This window comes from Amblyomma maculatum, unplaced genomic scaffold, assembly GCF_055883805.1.
Source record: "Amblyomma maculatum isolate TAMU_Amacu unplaced genomic scaffold, ASM5588380v1 scaffold_29, whole genome shotgun sequence".
NCBI lineage: Eukaryota > Metazoa > Arthropoda > Arachnida > Ixodida > Ixodidae > Amblyomma > Amblyomma maculatum.
In genome coordinates, this window is record NW_028146754.1 from 590001 (window position 1) to 609378 (window position 19378).

The 19378-nt window shown below is 46.3% G+C and overlaps 1 non-coding gene and 1 pseudogene across 1 annotated transcript; one reads left to right on the forward strand and one right to left on the reverse strand.

Annotated features, from left to right (window-relative positions):
* The window catches only part of LOC146170883 (uncharacterized), a 574420-nt pseudogene that overhangs the window by 290086 nt on the left and 264956 nt on the right, over nt 1-19378 (reverse strand).
* Nucleotides 11869-11941, forward strand: TRNAW-CCA (transfer RNA tryptophan (anticodon CCA)). Its single transcript has one exon. It is a non-coding gene; the product is annotated as a tRNA-Trp (tRNA).

Sequence of the window (19378 nt, forward strand, 5' to 3'; positions counted from 1 at the left end):
TAAAAAGTATCAATCAACATAAAAAGAATAGACATTTTGATAACTTCGCTTGTGAATGAAGTAAGGTATTTTATAAATACATTCTTAACTTTTTTAAACCTTGCAACACTTCTATCGCCCCACTACCTTGATGTTGCATCGGTAAAGAGGCGCTGCCAGAGGTAACCAAGGCAACGGAGATGACGAAGCTGACTGAACACGAAACGGTTTCTTATCGCTGTCGGCTCCTCGTCTGCTGTGGTGCAGGCCTTGGTGCGCCCGGGAAAGCGTAATTTAGTTTGCAAGTCTGAAAATATCCCTTTTGCGAAGATTTCGACGTCCTTGCTGGTCGCTGCTCTGTCACCTTTTGGTGAGATTTAATATCCCCCAGCAGCCGTGTTTTTTTGGTTTCGTCCGCTTCGTCGTGCGGGCAGTGCGAAGTCTTTTTGCAGCATTGTATTGCGCTTAGCGTTTTATCGCAAGATGAGCCCGCACAAAGTGAGGAAGCGATGCTCTTGGCACGGTGCGACAGCGTGGACTCAACCGTCGGTGTCTTACCGCTTCCCGGCTGACTTTCACCGGTGAGCAGGTCTGGAGGTTGCACACAGACTCAATGTATGCTCTAATGCACCTGTGTTAAGCACATTTGCTGATTCTAAAGCTGTCTGGACCGGTGCAACCTTTAAATTTCCTTGAAAACTGCTGTATACTTTCTGCCGAAAAATTTAAATGTGAAGAGTGATCCCAGTGCTCTATGCTCCACGTATTTTTTGATGCACCTATTAATTCATGACATTTTTATTTAAATTGCAGCTGTCATAGCTTTGTACATGCATGTTTCTTATCTGGTGATGGTTTGTGGAAGGCATTTCAAGCCTTTTTCATGCCTCGGCTGTGATCATTGAGATGATTAGCCCTTTTAAACAGCGCTACTCTTCGTGCTCTTTGCGACATGCATTTTTATCGTTGGGATTTGTCGCTGTATTCTATTGTTTGATGCAATAAACCATGAATATGAAAACTATAATTGTTCACTTGGTACACTCTGTTGCGAACTGGGCACGACTGCCCCGTTGCACCAGTGTTTGTTGACCACACCTTACTGTGCTGAGGGACAAAAGACATGGCCAAAGTGCATGCATGGCTTACAGCAGTATTTGTATTATGAATTTGCATGCGTGGTCTCTATTTGGAAGTGTTGCTGCCTTTCTATGCCGCCACCTATGCCAACCACTTTCATTGTGCTAGAGCAACTGCTTATAAACAATGGCGTAAACAACACAAACTCGATTTCTTTTAGATGACAAAGGTTGGCGCGCGCTGAAAGGCAACAACCTTCAAAAGATGCAGGCTAGTAAATGCAATGCGGTGGTTTAAGAAAAAAGAAAAGCTTGTTTAAAATTCGCGTCAAAATGAACGTATGCGTGACGTTTTTGACGTCATGGCCCCCCATTTGTTCTCTGGAGCCCATGAGCCGCCATGTTTTGTACGTATGGGCGTCTATGGAGCCTTCGCTACCATAGTAGTACATATACCTTGGCAGCGGTAGCCCGCCGGAGCAGACGACAGAAAGTTGTCGAAAGAGCGAGTGGTTGTCTGCTCGTGGCTCGCCGCGTCTGTGCGGCACAGACCGCATATTTTTATCTCTCTTGGGCTGCTACGCGGAACGACTGCAGTTTGGAACGACGTCAAGGTGAGCAACGTTTTTTGCTGAACTACGCTGCATTGAAGCAGTTTACCACGACCCCGCCGGCTGGTGGCATTTAAGTTTCGCAGCTCGTGAACAGGCGCGCCGGCTGTTCAGGCATATAGAATTTCAGGCTCTGTTCGTGAGGATCCGGCAGTTTCCAACCGCGAGGTTTCATATGAGGCGTTCCTGCGAAACTGAGCTGCATTTCGAACAGTTTACCTCAGCATGCTGGGCAAAGTGGCATGTGAGGACATCAAAGCACACCGTTGCGCCAACATGGCGTATTAGCCGGCCGCTGCGGCCAGGCCTGACGCGGTTTGCCGAACGGCTAGTTCTTTAAGTGTCGCGTTTAACATGGGTGATGGTAAGCTAAGAAATGTTCCATTCTTGACTTTCTTGTCAAACTGCGCAGTATTTCAGGCAGTTTAGCTCAGTACGGCGGTGACTGCGCTTCCAAAAGTCGCGCGTGAAGGGCAAGCCAACAGGCATGACAAGGCGTGCTGGCCGCGGTGACGGGACATTGCGAGACGCGGTTTTGCGTGGTGTCGTGTTTAACAGGGCAACCGCAAGGTGAGATATGTTTCATTCTTGTCAAACTTGGAGACATTTCGGGCACTTTAGCTCAGCATGGTGGTCTGCGCTTCACAAAGTCGCGTATGAAGGGCAAGCCAACATGGCGTGCTCGCCGGCCGCGGTAAGGCCAGTCCGCGGTTTTGCGAACGGCTAGTTTTGCGTGGTGTCGCGTTGCATTTACCGGAACAACGTTAAAGTGAGAAATGTTTTATGCTGCAAGCTTCATTGCTTCAGCTGTTCCGTGCTTTAGAGGAAAATTGTTAGTTTGGTGGCTGTTATTTCACTCACTGTCGAAATGTATTTTCAGATAGGTTCGGTTACCCTGCACTTCCTGACCTCTACGTTGCAAGAGTAGCTTTTGTATCAATTTTACGAATGGCAGCTTTTCTGTTTATGACCATAACTGCTGCTCACCAAGTCTTAAGTACGCACCCACATGCACAGATGTGTGCGCGGCGCAGTGGCCTTACATTTCATTGCAACCTTCTGCCTCACGTTCATTCCTTTTCCAACAGCACTGCACGTACCCATGGACTGCAGCGGAAGCACGGAAGATGTGACGAGTGAGCGGTGTGGCCTTCCAAAAAAAGCGTCAGTGCTCCTCTCTTCCCTGAACAATACAAGTTACCATTGCTAAAGTAGTTGCAACTGGGACTGTTTATTTTATGTATAATGCCTGTTTTGTTACATATCATATTTGCCTTATTTCGGAAGTCAACGTTATGCTATTTTTGTCTCTACCTAAGTGCTGTTTCTCGCTTTGTGTATATTTATTTTTCTGTACTGTGCACATCGCCTAATGTGTGTGAACTTTGGTCAATGGATCCGCCTACATCTGTTGCATCTCTTATGTGTTTTATATGCAGCAAAATAAATATTCATTTCACAAAACCCTTGGCGTCTTTTCTGCAATACTGTTTTGCAAAGGTTGTGGCGCAGCTGCGTTGATGGCCAGATTAGAGAACTGGGAATTGACTTTCCGTGTTGTTATGCATGCTGAAAATAAAGGAAACCCTAGCAGACCATGTAAAACCAAAATAATGCGCCAAAAGGGCAGGGACGGGCGCAGTGCATACTACCATTCAAATAGCGCCGCTTTCAGCAAGACCGGAGGTATTTGCCGCCGGCCGTTTGGTGCGCATAGTCAAATGGGCCCTATGGGAGGGTCCACTGTTTACCAATGTCTTTCTCTATGACGATATCGTGGCACTGTAGCCTGACATCGGCACGCCGGTGACCATCACCATAGAGCGACAAAGGCAAATAAAGCACAAAAAATGGATTCACTAACGATCTACCAATCGATACCGGGTGACGAAGATCTGTTACTCAACTTTAGCGTAGCCATCACGCGCGACGTGTTCAACAGGAACTTCGGTGGCGTTTTTGCTTGCGTGCTGCAAGTTGCCGATCGGACAGAGCAGCGTATAGGCAGGAAACAAGTAAAAGGTGGTGCGGCTCGTTTAGTGGGGTCAGAGTGGGGCTAAGTGTGCCGCAGCATTATCAATTTCATTCATAACAGGTTTTATTCTGTGCAGTTAGTTTCATGCCTGGCGTCTGTTCCGGTGAGGCATACGCTTATATTATTAGCGTTGTCATCGTCTCTCGTGCAATTGCCTAAGGGGGAGCACTACCGTACGTTAACTACTACGAGAATGACGAGACAATTTGAACTTATAGGGGCAAATAAAACTAAATATGACGGTCACCTCCAGAAACCACAGCGGATGCATGCCCTTCAGTGCTCAACTGCGCCCCTAGCGGCCAGCGCTGACCCTATATTATACTTTGGCGGGAGTTTCGTGACCAGAAAAAAAGTATTGAGGGACTCTGGTGGCTGTGTGTTCATATATTTTTCTGTAACTAATGTTCTAAAGTATAGTGTGAGCGCATGCCCAGTGAAACAAACTCGGAGATGTTAAGAGTCGCCTATGCTATTTTCCGCGTTATATATATGACTAAGGTATTAATTACTCGGCCTAATTACCTATTTGAAATTATTTCTTTGAGAAAAAAAATGACAATGAAACAATATATATTTAAAAAAAACTACTAGTTACTTTGTCACGCTAACTTACGCCATACAATTTATAGGCCATTAAAGAATGCTGCCAAGTGACCATCTATTTTGATAAATCATTCGCCAAGTGCGTGGAGCCATATTAATTGTACAGAGCAAGGCACAGAAGAGCGGAAGGCACGAGGAAGATTTTTTTATCGGACCAGGACTCGTTTTCGGTCGTATCGACAGGTACTGCCGCAGTAGGGTGCCGACACGCTATATTCGCCCGGCGCCTCCAACGCTGCCCAACGATCGGCAATACTTACCTCTTTTACGGCAATCAAATGCTGCGCGCATATTACCTCAAAGTCCCGAACAAGTATCTATCGAAAAAACTTGCAACGATGTGCAAACTGGGAGAAACTAACATCAGCAAAGCCCGCCAATGCGCAACTAGGCACCAGAAGCACTACGTAATGTGAGATGAAGGTGTTGTGTATAAAATTCCCTTGTCATGCGGGAAGCATTCATTGGCCAGACGGGGAGATGTCTGAACGAGCGCCTAATGGAACACGCTCGCAACGTCAGAAATGGGCAAGGCGGATCGCTGGTTGATTACATTCGCACATGCAAGTCAAAAATCTGTAAGCCTTTCTTTGAAGTATGGTAATAGGAAAAAGCAGAGAAAGAATAACGCGCGAAATCATTGAAGCCGAAAAATAAGCATGTCAGGATGCGCGTGTGTAAGCACACCTTACATTCTCTCAGATAAAGAGCTCGTTGTTCCAAGGCATTGATACGGTTTTCACACGTGATTCCTGTTTTCTGGGGTATAAATGTGATGCTTCAGGAGAATAAAATTTGTTGGAAGTTAGCGCTCCTGATGTTCGTCTCTCGTCTGGTGTGGCCTCGTCTTTTTCTGCGCTTTAGTGTATTGGAGCTATATGTACCAACAAGCCCAAAAAGCCACACTACTGATCTTTACGTCTGTCACCCTGATCTGATTGAAGTGTTAACCTCCACTTGCTTTCAGTGCGCGACTTTCCCCATCATCCCGGTGATGCTCCGTATCACCTCGTAAGAAAAACTATCCACTGCGACCAATGCGAGTGAGGCGGCGCGAAGGCTGGGCACCAGTACTTTCCTCCGTTCTGCTGTAATGCTCAGAAACAAAAATGTGTTCATTGGTTGTGTGTGTTCGTCATCTTTGGTGGACGTGAGTGCGACAGTCTCTGAAATGAGTTATGGGTTTCAACGCTTTTTGGGACACAAAGTGATGTCTCAATGCGATCGTGTTTGAACGTTTAGTAGTGTTAGTGAAGAGGTGTCACGGCCTATGAGTGTGTGTAGTGCCAAAGTGTATGCGGGTGGTGCAATCTTTCAAGCCGAATTTTTGTGCTACCCCATTAAACGCATGACTTTATAATAGGAATAGACTTTCTGAAGTTTTGTGGTGTTACCATGGACTGCTAAAATGAAGATGTTTATACTAACGGTGCTAATCTGCCGTCCTTTTGAAAGCGGCCGTAACGAAGAAACAGTTTTTAGTATTACCAAAGACAGAGTAGTTCCACCTGGCTGCCACGATCACCCCAGTGGAAATTCCACTTACTGACCAGACGACATTTCAGGCAGTGGTGCAACCAATTCACGCAGCTTTCCTCAAGCAAAATGTTTATAATTCTCATTGTATGATCTCCGTGCACCACGGCAGTGCTTCATTATGGACGCTGAACCCATTGTCCGAGCCTGCAGTTTTACCAACAGGCGTGCAGCGTCGTTGCTTTGGTCCCAGATGCTACGACTGCACCCGTACCTTAGGCCACTGATGCCTTGCACATGATCAGCTCCGATCTGAGCTCACCTCAGCGCACGCTTGTGAATATTATTCTACACGTCTCGCCTATGTTTGATTTTCCTGAAAAAAAAAATGAAAAAATACACCCTGTGTCTCAGACCCACCATACTATCGACACTGGTTCGTCTCGTCCCATCAGTCAAAAGGCATATCGCGTGTCCCCATCTAAGCGTAAGTCATTCATGAGCAAGTGAAGCACATGCTATGCAAGAAGGTGATATAGCAGTCGTCCGGCACTTGGGCTGTTCCTGTCATTGTCGTGCGGTAGAAAGACGGTTCATGGAGATTTCGTGTGATCATCGACGTCTCATCACCATCATCAGCCTGATTATACCCACTCAGGGCGAAGGCCTCTACCATATTTCTCCACTTAACCCGGTTCTGTGCTAGCTGCATCCACTTGACCCCTGCGAACTTCTTAACGTCATCCGCCCACCTAACGTTCTGCCGCCCCCTGCTACGCTTTCCTTCCCTTGGAATCAAGTTTGTTATCCTAAGCGACCATCGGTTATCTTCTCTTCGCACTACATCAACTATGGGGCTGAAACGTGGAGGCTAACCAAAAGGGTTCTACTTAAGTTGAGGACAACTCAGAGGGCTATGGAACGAGAAATGGTAGGGGTAACATTAAGAGATAGGAAGCGTGCAGAGTGGGTCAGAGAAATAACTCAAGTTACTGACATTCTAGTGGAAATTAAGAAGAAATGGGCATGGGCAGTACATGTAGTGCAACCCAAGTAGCACAAAGTGGGTTATGAAGGGTGGACCCCGGTGGGTCCGATGTAGGCAATGCAGGAGAGCCACGGTGGGCTTAATGTGGGTGCAGCAAGAGGGGCCGACGTAGGCCTGAAGGGGGCTTGTCGACAAAGCCCCGATGGGCCCCACTAGGGACAGATGCAGGCAGCCCTTGCGGGGTTGCCCATCTTTTACCCGCATTGCCAAAAGGGCACATCCCACCAGCTCCCCCCGAAGGTCCTACTTTGGACAGATTCGGGCAGCCGCTCTGGATGAACATTTTTTTTTTTTTATTTCGGTAAGCCCCTCAGATAATGACATAGCACCGTTGCGGGTTCTATAGCGCAAGCCGCACTTGGGCTTGCCCGCATTATTCCCATAGGGATCTGACACAGGAAATTTATGGCAAGTCTAGTCCAAGTTTGACCAAACAATATTCATGCACATAATAAAGTAATTATTTTATACATGTCTGCACTTTCTAAACAGCCACAATGTAAATTTTGCAATAATTCATAACAATATTCTAGCCTAAATAACTTGATGAACATCTTTCTGAGGCTATGGAGTTGTGTGTTCTGAACAGTAATATCGTGCCGAGAGTTGCAGGCTGTCCACAGTAACCACATAAGGAGCAACAGTTAGCAATCAGTATGTTTTAGTATTTTATAGCACAATTTGCATGAGCGCGAAAACTAAAGCCATGTAATTTGTATAACCGACTAAATATGGCAACAACTGTTATACAAATCATCTCTAATAAAAATTTAGGGCAGCATCTAATACAAATAAAGGTTGGAAAGAATGATTACACAATTGCACGCACGCCTTCTAGCCCCAGTACGGTCGGTGTGGGACCTACAACGGTTTTGTGTGGGCAGCCCCAATTGGGCTGGGTGTTGTTTTTGAACCTAAATCCCACCTGCTGTTTCACCTGCCTTCAAAGTCCCCACAAGGAACCGATTTTGGTACCATGCGGGCACGCCCGCCTTCCAGCCCCATTACAGCCTATGTGGGACCTAAAGCGGTTTCGCTAAGGCTGCCTCATTTGGGCTTCACGAGGGCTTGCCCAAATTGAGCTCTTCCACCTGCCCTCAAGTAACCTACAAGGGGCTGATTGGGGCAGCATGTGGGTGTGTTCGTATTTTTCCCCCACTAAGGCCGATGTTGGTCCCACGAAGGTTTAATGGGGGCGGCCTCAATTCGGATATATGAGGGCTTTCCCTTAAAGAGCCCACATTTAGGTGGGATTGCCCTTAAATATACGACAAGGGACCTTTGTGGTCTGGATGCAGGAATGTGTTCTGCATTAGCCCGAGCAACGCCGCTATAGGACCTATGCAGAAGCAACAGGGGCAAGCCCAACTTGGGCTTGCCCAAATTTGCCCCATTGGGGACCGATGCAGGTTTTATGATGGTTGCCCCAGCCCCACTTGCCTACATCGGACCTACTGGGGCCCCACATTCTGTGCTACCTGCCCAGGCAGCACAAAATGTCGGGTCCTTGCGGGTCCCTTATGGGCAAAAGGGCAGGGCCAGTTCGCCTAAAACCCCTGTTGTACCCCTGTGGAGAGCATGTGGGCAAGCCCAAATTGGGCTGGCCCCTGTTCATTCTACATGGGCCCCACGTAGGTATTGCAAGGGCTAACCAAGTCCGCATGCCCCCTTCAAGTCTGCATCGGTTCCTTGCAGGCTTCTTGAGGGCAGATAAGAAGCAGATGTGGGCTCCATGCTGGAAAGCTCAAGTAAGGTAGGCCACACAGAAGCACTCTTGGTCTCTCACCAGCTGTGATGGGGCTGGCAAGCATGCAAGCCTGCATGCTACCCACATCGGTCCTTTGTCGCATACTTGAGGGCAGACTGAACCAAAATGTGGGCATTTTGCCGTTACTGTTTGGGCAAGCCCAAATGGGGCTGCCTACCCAAAACTGCTCTTAGATCTACCTCAGCTATGCTGGCATGCAGCCCTGTTGTGCAATGTAAATGTGGGCTCCGTGTAGAAAACACGTTGGCAAGCCTAAATGAGGCTGCCCACACAAAGCTGCTGTTGGCCCGACATAGGGCGTAGAAGGGCTGGAAAGTTGTATGCCTGCATGCTTCCCACATTGGTTTCTAGTTGGGCGCTTGAGGGCAGAGTCTTTGGGAGAATTATTACGATGCCCATATAGGGCTTACCAAGAAGACATCTCTTTTTACATCAGACATGGGGTAAGCTGCATGTATTGTTATCAGTATCAATAAAATTTTCACCCGGCACTAAAAAATAAACCACAACAAATGCAAATGGGCTGTCCGCACACAAATTTACTTCTGCTGGTTCGGAGGGAGGAAGATGGGATGTCTGTGTGGATAATTTTATTGCAAGCAGCAGTAACATAGTACAAATTCACCATCACTCTTTCTTGCTATGCATGGTTTCTGTGGTTTTTAGCTGTCATTATAAAACTAAATTCAGATTGCACTTTATATATATAGAAAGAATAGGCATGATGTATAAATATATATATATATATATATATATATATATATATATATATATATATATATATATATTTACATACTGCATACATTATGTCAAAAGATTTGGACAACCCTGCAGTGGCCACAGGATTGGAGGAGGTCAGTTTACATCCCCATTCCAAAGAAAGGCAGTGCCAAAGATTGTTCCAACTACCGCACGATCGCGCTTATTTCGCATGCTAGCAAGCGGATGTTAAAAATCCTGCAAGGTAGGCTGCAGCAGTATGTGGATCGGGAGCTTCCGGACGTGCAAGCTGGGTTTCGCAAGGGCAGAGGAACTAGAGACCAAATTGCCAACCTTCGCTGGATCATGGAAAAAGCAAGAGAGTTCCAGAAACCCATTTACTTCTGCTTTATTGATTATGCGAAAGCGTTTGACTGCGTAGATCACAGGAGATTGTGGCAAGCTCTCCAAGAGATGGGACTTCCAATTCACCTCATCTGTCTCCTCAGGAACATTTATGAAGGGCAAGAGGCCACAGTCAGAACTGGGCATGGTCTTACTGATTGGTTTCCGATTGAGAAAGGGGTGAGGCAAGGCTGCATAGTGTCGCCCTGCCTATTTAACCTATATGCAGAGTGCATCATGAGGAAGGCCGGTCTGGACGAGTCTTCAGCTGGAGTGAAGATTGCTGGGAAACGTATCAACAACCTTAGATATGCGGATGATACCACTTTAATGGCAGAAAGTGAAGTGGAACTCAAGAGACTTCTGATGCGCGTACAAGAAGAGAGTGAGAAGTTTGGGCTTAAACTGAACATTAAAAAGACGAAGATCCTGGCGTCTTGCCCTATCAAGTCCTGGAGCATCAATGGACAAGAAGTGGAAGCTGTGACAGATTTTCTGTTCTTGGGCGCCAAGATTACCTCGGAAGGAGACTGCAGCCATGAAATTAGGAGACGCCTGCTTCTGGGAAAGAGAGCAATGGTTAGCCTTGACCGCCTAGTAAAGAGCAGAGACATTAGTCTGTCAACCAAGATCCGTATAACCCGTGCTGTGGTCTTTCCAGTTGTGATGTATGGATGCGAGAGTTGGACTGTGAAAAAGGCTGACCGCCGAAGAATTGACGCGTTTGAATTGTGGTGCTGGCGAAGACTCTTAAGAATTCCTTGGACTGCCAGAAGATCAAATCAGTCGATATTGTCGACCATAAACCCTGACTGCTCATTGGGGGGTCAAATTCTAAAGTTAAAGTTCAGCTACTTTGGTCATCTGATGAGAAGAGAGGAGTCGCTGGAGAAAGATTTGATGTTGGGAAAGGTTGAGGGTCGCCGGAGAAGGGGTAGGCAGCGAACGCGATGGTTAGATGGCATTCTCGAGGCATTGCAGATGAAGCTATGTGATGTTAAGAAGATAGTGAGAGACCGGAAAGCGTGGCGTGACATGGTCCATAGGGTCACGAAGAGTCCGACACGACTGAACGCCTGAACTGATGGGTGGCGCTGGTGAACGCTCTCAAGGTTCGTATACAGACAACATAAATACCCAAGCAAGTAGCAGGGGGGACAGCGGCCGATGTAGCTCAGCTGGTAGAGCACCGGACGCGATATTCGGAGATCGTGGGTTCGGCTCCCACCATCGGCACGTTGTTTTTTCTTCTACTTTGTGTTTAATTATCTTTCCCCTAAACAGATTACACTACTAATTTCTGTGATTATCCAAGTAAACATTAAAAAAAAGACATAAAGTACCATCCCCAACGCTTTCTTTGGCCTCGCCGACTGTTGGCTTCTTTCCTTCATGTATTATAACGAGCACCCTCATTTCCCCTTAATTTATCTGCTTGTAGCTTACGAGGGTCTCGGTTCTGGCAGTCTTGAGTCCATAGGTAGCGTAAGAGGGTTCTAGCACAGCTTTCGCCCTCGCTCTTGATCACGTTCTACGTGACGCTGGCGGTAACAAAGGACGTTCCACGTCCGCCGCTTTGGCTGAGGGTGGCGCTGGTGAACGCTCTCAAGGTTCGTATACAGACAACATAAATACCCAAGCAAGTAGCAGGGGGGACAGCGGCCGATGTAGCTCAGTTGGTAGAGCACCGGACGCGATATTCGGAGGTCGTGGGTTCGGCTCCCACCATCGGCACGTTGTTTTTTCTTCTACTTTGTGTTTAATTATCTTTCCCCTAAACAGATTACACTACTAATTTCTGTGATTATCCAAGTAAACATTAAAAAAAAAAAGACATAAAGTACCATCCCCAACGCTTTCTTTGGCCTCGCCGACTGTTGGCTTCTTTCCTTCATGTATTATAACGAGCACCCTCATTTCCCATTAATTTATCTGCTTGTAGCTTACGAGGGTCTCGGTTCTGGCAGTCTTGAGTCCATAGGTAGCGTAAGAGGGTTCTAGCACATCTTTCGCCCTCGCTCTTGATCACGTTCTACGTGACGCTGGCGGTAACAAAGGACGTTCCACTTCCGCCGCTTTGGCTGAGGGTGGCGCTGGTGAACGCTCTCAAGGTTCGTATACAGACAACATAAATACCCAAGCAAGTAGCAGGGGGGACAGCGGCCGATGTAGCTCAGTTGGTAGAGCACCGGACGCCATATTCGGAGGTCGTGGGTTCGGCTCCCACCTTCGGCACGTTGTTTTTTCTTCTACTTTGTGTTTAATTATCTTTCCCCTAAACAGATTACACTACTAATTTCTGTGATTATCCAAGTAAACATTAAAAAAAAAAGACAAAGTACCATCCCCAACGCTTTCTTTGGCCTCGCCGACTGTTGGCTTCTTTCCTTCATGTATTATAACGAGCACCCTCATTTCCCCTTAATTTATCTGCTTGTAGCTTACGAGGTTCTTGGTTCTGGCAGTCTTGAGTCCATAGGTAGCGTAAGAGGGTTCTAGCACAGCTTTCGCCCTCGATCTTGATCACGTTCTACGTGACGCTGGCGGTAACAAAGGACGTTCCACGTCCGCCGCTTTGGCTGAGGGTGGCGCTGGTGAACGCTCTCAAGGTTCGTATACAGTCAACATAAATACCCAAGCAAGTAGCAGGGGGGACAGCGGCCGATGTAGCTCAGTTGGTAGAGCACCGGACGCGATATTCGGAGGTCGTGGGTTCGGCTCCCACCATCGGCACGTTGTTTTTTCTTCTACTTTGTGTTTAATTATCTTTCCCCTAAACAGATTACACTACTAATTTCTGTGATTATCCAAGTAAACATTAAAAAAAAAGACAAAGTACCATCCCCAACGCTTTCTTTGGCCTCGCCGACTGTTGGCTTCTTTCCTTCATGTATTATAACGAGCACCCTCATTTCCCCTTAATTTATCTGCATATATATATATATATATATATATATATATATATATATATATATATATATATATATATATATATATATATACATATTGAGCACTCTTTATTGAAATTGTGTTATAGCCAGTGCATCTTATATCTCAATCAATTAAGATGACAGGGTGGTTCCAGTAAATGTGCTGAAGAAAGTGAGATATATATGCAAACTATATATTTTGTAGGTAGCCCTTCGAAACATACAAAAGTACAGGGCTAAGCTTGAGGTTCGGCAGTGATGTTGGCATTAAATGAGGGCTAAAAGAAGCCTCCTAGAAGTTATATCATATAAGTTTATGAAAAGTATGCAGGTAAGACACACAGCACATGTAAATTAAAACCAATGGTGTGTTATGATGAGCAGGTAGCTGACAAGAAAATAGAAGCCACTTAAATCATGCAGGTGCTTCCACAGGGCTGAAAAATATTTGAACAGAGTCCTTTTTCTGGTAATTTACAAGATCCAGTAAGTGATTAGAGCAAAATGATAAGACTTGAAAAAGCAACTCTATTATTGTATACAACTGCTGCTTTTGAATATTTTTTCTGTGCATGGCTTGTCACGTATGCAAAGATGCTGTTCTGCCCAGCTCTGTTCACAAGCACGTATGCTTAAACGAGCTGGTTATCATCTTTTAAATTTGTTGCCAATAAATCATTAAAAAAACTTACAGTTGCAGTGGAGCATCTGCCCGTATTCATGGACTGGCACCCATTAGCCTTCAGCAATAGTCCAAATATGTAAAATTTGTAATATGAGTAAATAATTTGATGCATTAGAGAAGAACATTGAATTGTGTTCTTTAGAGCTGCACTGATTTTTTTACTAATATACCATGCCCTAGGTCACAGGCTGTAGTTTTCAGTACCTTGTCTAAATCTGCACCCTTGAATGTGAAACACCTTTTTATTCTGTGTAGAACTGAGCAATCACTTTGTCAATGTTTTGTATTATCTTGCAAGTCTGTCATATCACTCATAAAAGTAATGCACTCTTGTATGTGCTAAATAATAAAGAGCAAAACTAAAATACTGTTGGTAAAGCATACTACCTAATTTAAGCATTAAGCACCTTATGAGAACAGAATGAACACGAAAACGACAAAATAGTAAGCTGAAACTAAAGAAATATTTATGGCAAGGAAAAAACTATATTGTTTATTCAAGAACTATGTGCACCAAGTAAACAAACCACTGTGCAAAAAAATGTTTCACCTTATGCATAACTTATGCGTGGAAAGCTGGACAACTTTTCTTCACAGCCATACAGCAGTATAAGGGCACAAATTGCTCAGTTTCACAAAAAAAGCTGTAATTAATACTTTTCTGAAGTGTGACAAATACAACAAAACCATCTGGCTGCCAAAACATTGTTTGGGGCATTAATAATAAACAATATTTCTTGGTTAGAGGTAATTACAGCAGACATAAAAAAAATAAAATAATAGGCTGGCTATCACCACCAGAAAAGAAACAATTGATTCCTGCCTCTTCCAGAGAGGAGAGTAAAAAGAAAAAAAAACTGGAAGCAATACAATTAGTCACTACGCAATTCATATAAAAAATACATGAAAACAAATAACAAAATACAATATATATAGTCGAGCCCACTTATAATCAATGCTCAGTTATGATGACTGTGGACAGAGTTACCGCCAAATTGTGTCAAGGCAACGGTGGTGCACCTCATGTACGACCACACCAGTCAGGTAGTGCACATGAGGCACTGCCATATTTCCTCCTCCTCAGACTAAACAATTTCACTTCTAACAACATCAGGGATCAAAGAGTGTTTCTTCAATACCTTGACATCCAATCTCTCACTTCTTTGAAAAAGCATGTCTGTTCAAATCGGCTACCCTAGTTGCGCCTGTTCAAGAAGTGCACCTCATTTACATTCCTTTGAATGGTGCAGTATGCGCATGCTGCACTTCTGTATTTATTCTGCAAAATGTCAATTTAATACAGCACCTGTCATGGGTGTCGGCAGAATTTTGTCTTATTCGAGGGGGGGGGGGCAAGCATAGGGACCCCGCCGGGGTGGCGCAGTGGTTACGGCGCTCGACTACTGTTCCCAAGGAAGCGGGATCGAATCCTGGCATCGGCGGCCACTGAATAATACATGCAAGATCAATCATCACACATGGGAGTCAGTTATGCACTGAAGTGCCTTACAGGCAACATATCAGTGAACACTGATAGCACTTGACAGACTATATGGCAATGTCTCAGCCACAATATCTGCTAGATGTCTTTCAAGAAGTACAAAGAAACCTGGTTATATTGTGTATCACAAACTACTTCTACTCGGCAAGCTTTTTACAGGCTTGGAAATGACAGATAATATTGCTGAATGCCCACATAATCTCACTGAAGAAATTATGACAATGTAGTATTGATGCACTGCTGGCTTGACAAAATATTGCTTAGAAGACTAAGTGGACAATGATGCAAAACTAGAGCCATTCACTCACGAACACAAAGGATGAGCATTTTATGGGTTCCAGCTGAATCTCGTGACGACAATGTTGAGAAGGTTGGTTTACCACTGGCTGCCAAGTTCCAAACATGGTTATATATGCCTGGAAAGCAGCTTGCTGACTGCAAGGGTTTTGGGGAGGATCACGTGGCTACCTGATAAAGCCTCTTTTAAAAACGAAGTTCTGTTAATGGCGGACCGTTTCTAATGAAATAGAGTCCACATCTGTCTGAATATTTTGCTGCAATATGGAAAGACCGCAACTAACATAAGGTATAAAGAACATAATCAGTGGGACCATTAGGTTAGATATAAGTGGGCTCAGCTGTGTTGGCCAAAACAAAGGAAAAAAAGCAGGCAGGACACAAAGCACGCAACCCAAATCACACAAAACATAGAAAAATATATAGCAAAACAAAAATGGAAACAGCACACAGTAAATTTGTGTCACACCAAGTGCAGAAACAAGCAATGTGCAACCGAAAATTGTACACAGCTCTGAAATAAACACACAGGCCGTGGTGCAATCAACCCATTAAAGCACCAATCTTATAAACATAAAAAATGCAAAATCTTCTTGGTCACTCCAAGACACATACCTTGCAGGAAAGTAGTTCCCTAGAGTGGTACAATAAAGCTTTAGTTGCTGGCATTGTGAAGGAAAGTAAATAAAAATAACTGCCAACTACAATGGCATTAATATCTTATATGACAGTGGGACACATTTGTCACATTAGCTTCAAATGCTGGCAAATGGACAGTGCTACACATAAATATCACATTTTCGCATGCTAAGCCCCAATGAGCTATATAACAAGCCATCAGAACATTTATATTGATATGTGGCAAGGTTAGTGCAAGAAGGTAGTCCAGGATGACGCAGCACACAAAGCACATAAGCACAGTAGCGTCAACCTTCTTCTAGCACCAAACGTTGCTACCACTTTCTCTTCTTCTGTGTCACTGTTGCTGATCGTTGTCTTCTTTAACGTCCAGCGATGCAGGGCATATATGTCACGAGTGCGACCCATCTGCTGTTGGACGAGTATGGCACCAATACCATGACCACTGGCGTCGGTGCGTACCTCTGTTGGTACCGAAGGATTGAAGTTGCCAGGACGGGCGGGTTGGTGAGGGCTGCAATGAGCGCAGAAAAGGCTTGGGATTGTTCTTGGTCCCAGCAAAATGGAGCGTCGTTCTTCAAAAGATTGGTGAGTGGACAAGCCGTCTCCGCAAAGTTGGGTACGAACCACCGAAAATAGGAGCAAAGCCCAAGAAAACTACTCACGTCACTGGTACAACGGGGTGTAGGAAATGCACTTACAGCACATATATTGTCTGGATCGGGTTGAACGCCACGGGCGTCGACCACGTGACCGAGCACCTTGAGTTCACGTCGGCCGAAGCTACATTTCTTCGAGTTCAGCTGAAGGCCAGCTCTTCGGAAGACGCCAAAATGGCATCAAGGCGATGGAGATGGCTCTCGAATGTAGAAGAAAATACATTGACGTCATCAAGATAGCACAAGCACGTCGTCCATTTCAAGCCGCGCAGGAGAGAGTCCATCACGCGCTCGAATGTTGCGAGCGCATTACACAAGCCGAAAGGATCACCTTGAGTTGACACAGGCCATCGGGAGTGACGAAGGCGGTCTTCTCTCGGTCCCATTCGTCAACTGCGATCTGCCAATAACCGGAACAAAAATCAATGGAAGAGAAATATCTGGCACCGTGCAAGCAGTAGAGGGCATCGTCTATCCTAGGGAGCGGTAAACCTCTTTCTTTGTAATTTTGCTGAGGTGTCGGTAATCAACGCAGAATCTCCAGGTATTGTCCTTTTTTAACAAGCACGACAGGTGATGCCCAGGGACAGCTGGAAGGCTCTGTAATGTTCCTTGCCAACATCATGTCGACTTCATCTTGTACGAGACGACGTTCAGAAATGGCGACTCGGTAAGGTCGTCTGTGAATTGGGCTGGCGTCTCCGGTATCGATGCGATGTGTAACGAGGGACGTTTGACCCAAGGGTCGGTCACCAAAATCAAAAATATCACTGTACGATGTCAGTGGGGTCTAAGTGCTTTAGCACGATCAGGGCGCAAGTCAGGAGCAACCATGCCGGATATACGGACCTCCTGAGGTGGGAACGGTGCAGGTCGTGTCGGCACTGCGGCTATAGGGTCACGTAAAAGAGCAGCCACAATAAACTCCGACAATGGGGTCAGTTCGGCGAGAGAAATGCCCTCAGGAAGAACTTGCACAAAAGAGCTGAAGTTAAGGACTGGAATACAAGTGCTGTTCTTTGCTACATGCACTATATTGTGAGGTAGAGCGATGCTACGCTCAAGTGTCACGTCAGTTATGGGGGAAAAAACGTAGTCGCCATCCGGAACGGAGTGAAAAGGCGACATCAGCACATACACTGCGGCTTCTGGTGGTAGGCGAGTAAATTTAGAGGAGCGGAGACGGAGCGCCTAAGTATCAGAGACCTGTTTGTCAGGACAGAGTGGCAGGTCCAGATGAAGCAGTCGAGAATAGTCAATGAGTGCGGAATATGCAGTTAAAAAGTCGAGTCCTAATATAACGTCATGAGGGCACCTGGTGAGGACTGTAAATAGCACAGGGATATGGCGGTTGGCAATGGTAATTCTTGCAGTACACATACCAATCACAGTAGCTGTGTTGCCAACAGCAACATGAACGATAGATGAGGAAGCCGGTGTAAGGACTTTGTTGAGGCGCTCACGGAGCGAGGAACTGAGGACGGAAATGTGGGCGCCAGTGTCAATAAGGGCAGAAACTGAGACTCCGTCCACAAAAATGTCAATGAGGTTACGTCTGGGTGAAAGGGTCAGTTCTGAGTTGACAGTCCGGTTCGGTAATGCAGCGTCACTCCCGGGCGCTGCACTCTCTAGTTTCCCGAGTAGGCGCCGGCGTATGATGGCGAGGAGTTGCGACGAGGCAGCGATGAACAAGATCGACGAGACCGTGGAGATGGAGATCGGCTGGAATGACGGACACTTGACACGGCTTCGGTGTGAGGTTCATCTGGGTGAGGAGGGAAGTGCCCAGGTCGATCATATGCGGGGCGGAGCTGTTCAGGTTGGGCAGGGAAGCGTCAAGGTCCGTAGTAGTACCGACGGTCAGCGTTTTAATAAGAACGAGGGGTGGGGAAGGTGCGACTGCGGCAATAATCTAAAGTGTGGCCGGCTCGACAGCAAATAAAAGAAATTGGCCTGTCATCTGAGGTGCGCCACTCTGCAGGATTGCGATTAACGTAGCGACGGGGGGGGGGGGGGGGGGGGGAGCTTGGATAGAGGTTGCAGCAGCCACTACAGGAACAGGATGCGATGGTGACGAGGGCGGTACGGGGTTGGAGGAAAGACCGACGTTGGCAAGTTCCTGGCGGACAACAGCCTGTATCATGGCCATATTTAGATGGGAGTAGAGCAGGAGCTAAACCCTCGTTTTCTCGCCTGACGATCCGAGTCATTGTTGTGGACTGAGAAGGCTGTTGCACAGGAGCCAGACCATCGCAGGATGATGTAGCTGCCGTGTTTGGAAGGCGCTCAAAGCGATGTACCAGGCGTCGCTGTTTAGCCTGCTTGAATTTTCGGCAATCTTGAAGCACCGACTAGACGGTAGAGCAATCCATGCAGAAGAGGATGTTGAACGCGTCATATGCGATGCCCTTGAGGATGTGCCCTACCTTTTGCGACACAACGCGAGAACGTCTTGAATATAGGCCAGGTAGGACTCCGTGGTGGATAGGGCGCGACGACGAAAGTTCGGTTTCGGCTGCGAGAGCCGGTCCAATGGGCTTCCCGAACAAGTCGTGAAGCTTTTGCATGCAAATTTCCCAGGTCATCAGCTCGTGCTCGTGATTTTGGAACCGCGTGCGAGCGGTTCTCGCCAAATACAAAATCAGATTGGCCAGCATGATGGTCGCGTCCCAGTGGTTGTTCTTGCTGCAACGCTCGTATTCATCCAGCGAGTCGTCAACATCTGTCTTGTCTTCGCCATTGAAGATGGGAGGGTGGCGGATTTTTGTGAGGACGAGTGGCTGCGCCGATGTTGTTGCGGTGGTAGGAGCTGCTTCAGATGTTATAGTGGTCGTTGTTGACGTTGTGATCCCAGGTAGGTGGCGGCCACTGCGCAAATCCAGCTTTCGGCTGCTTGAATGGATTTATGTGTGCACACGGGGATCTTTAGTCACCTCCACCAAGACGATACGTGGCAAGGTT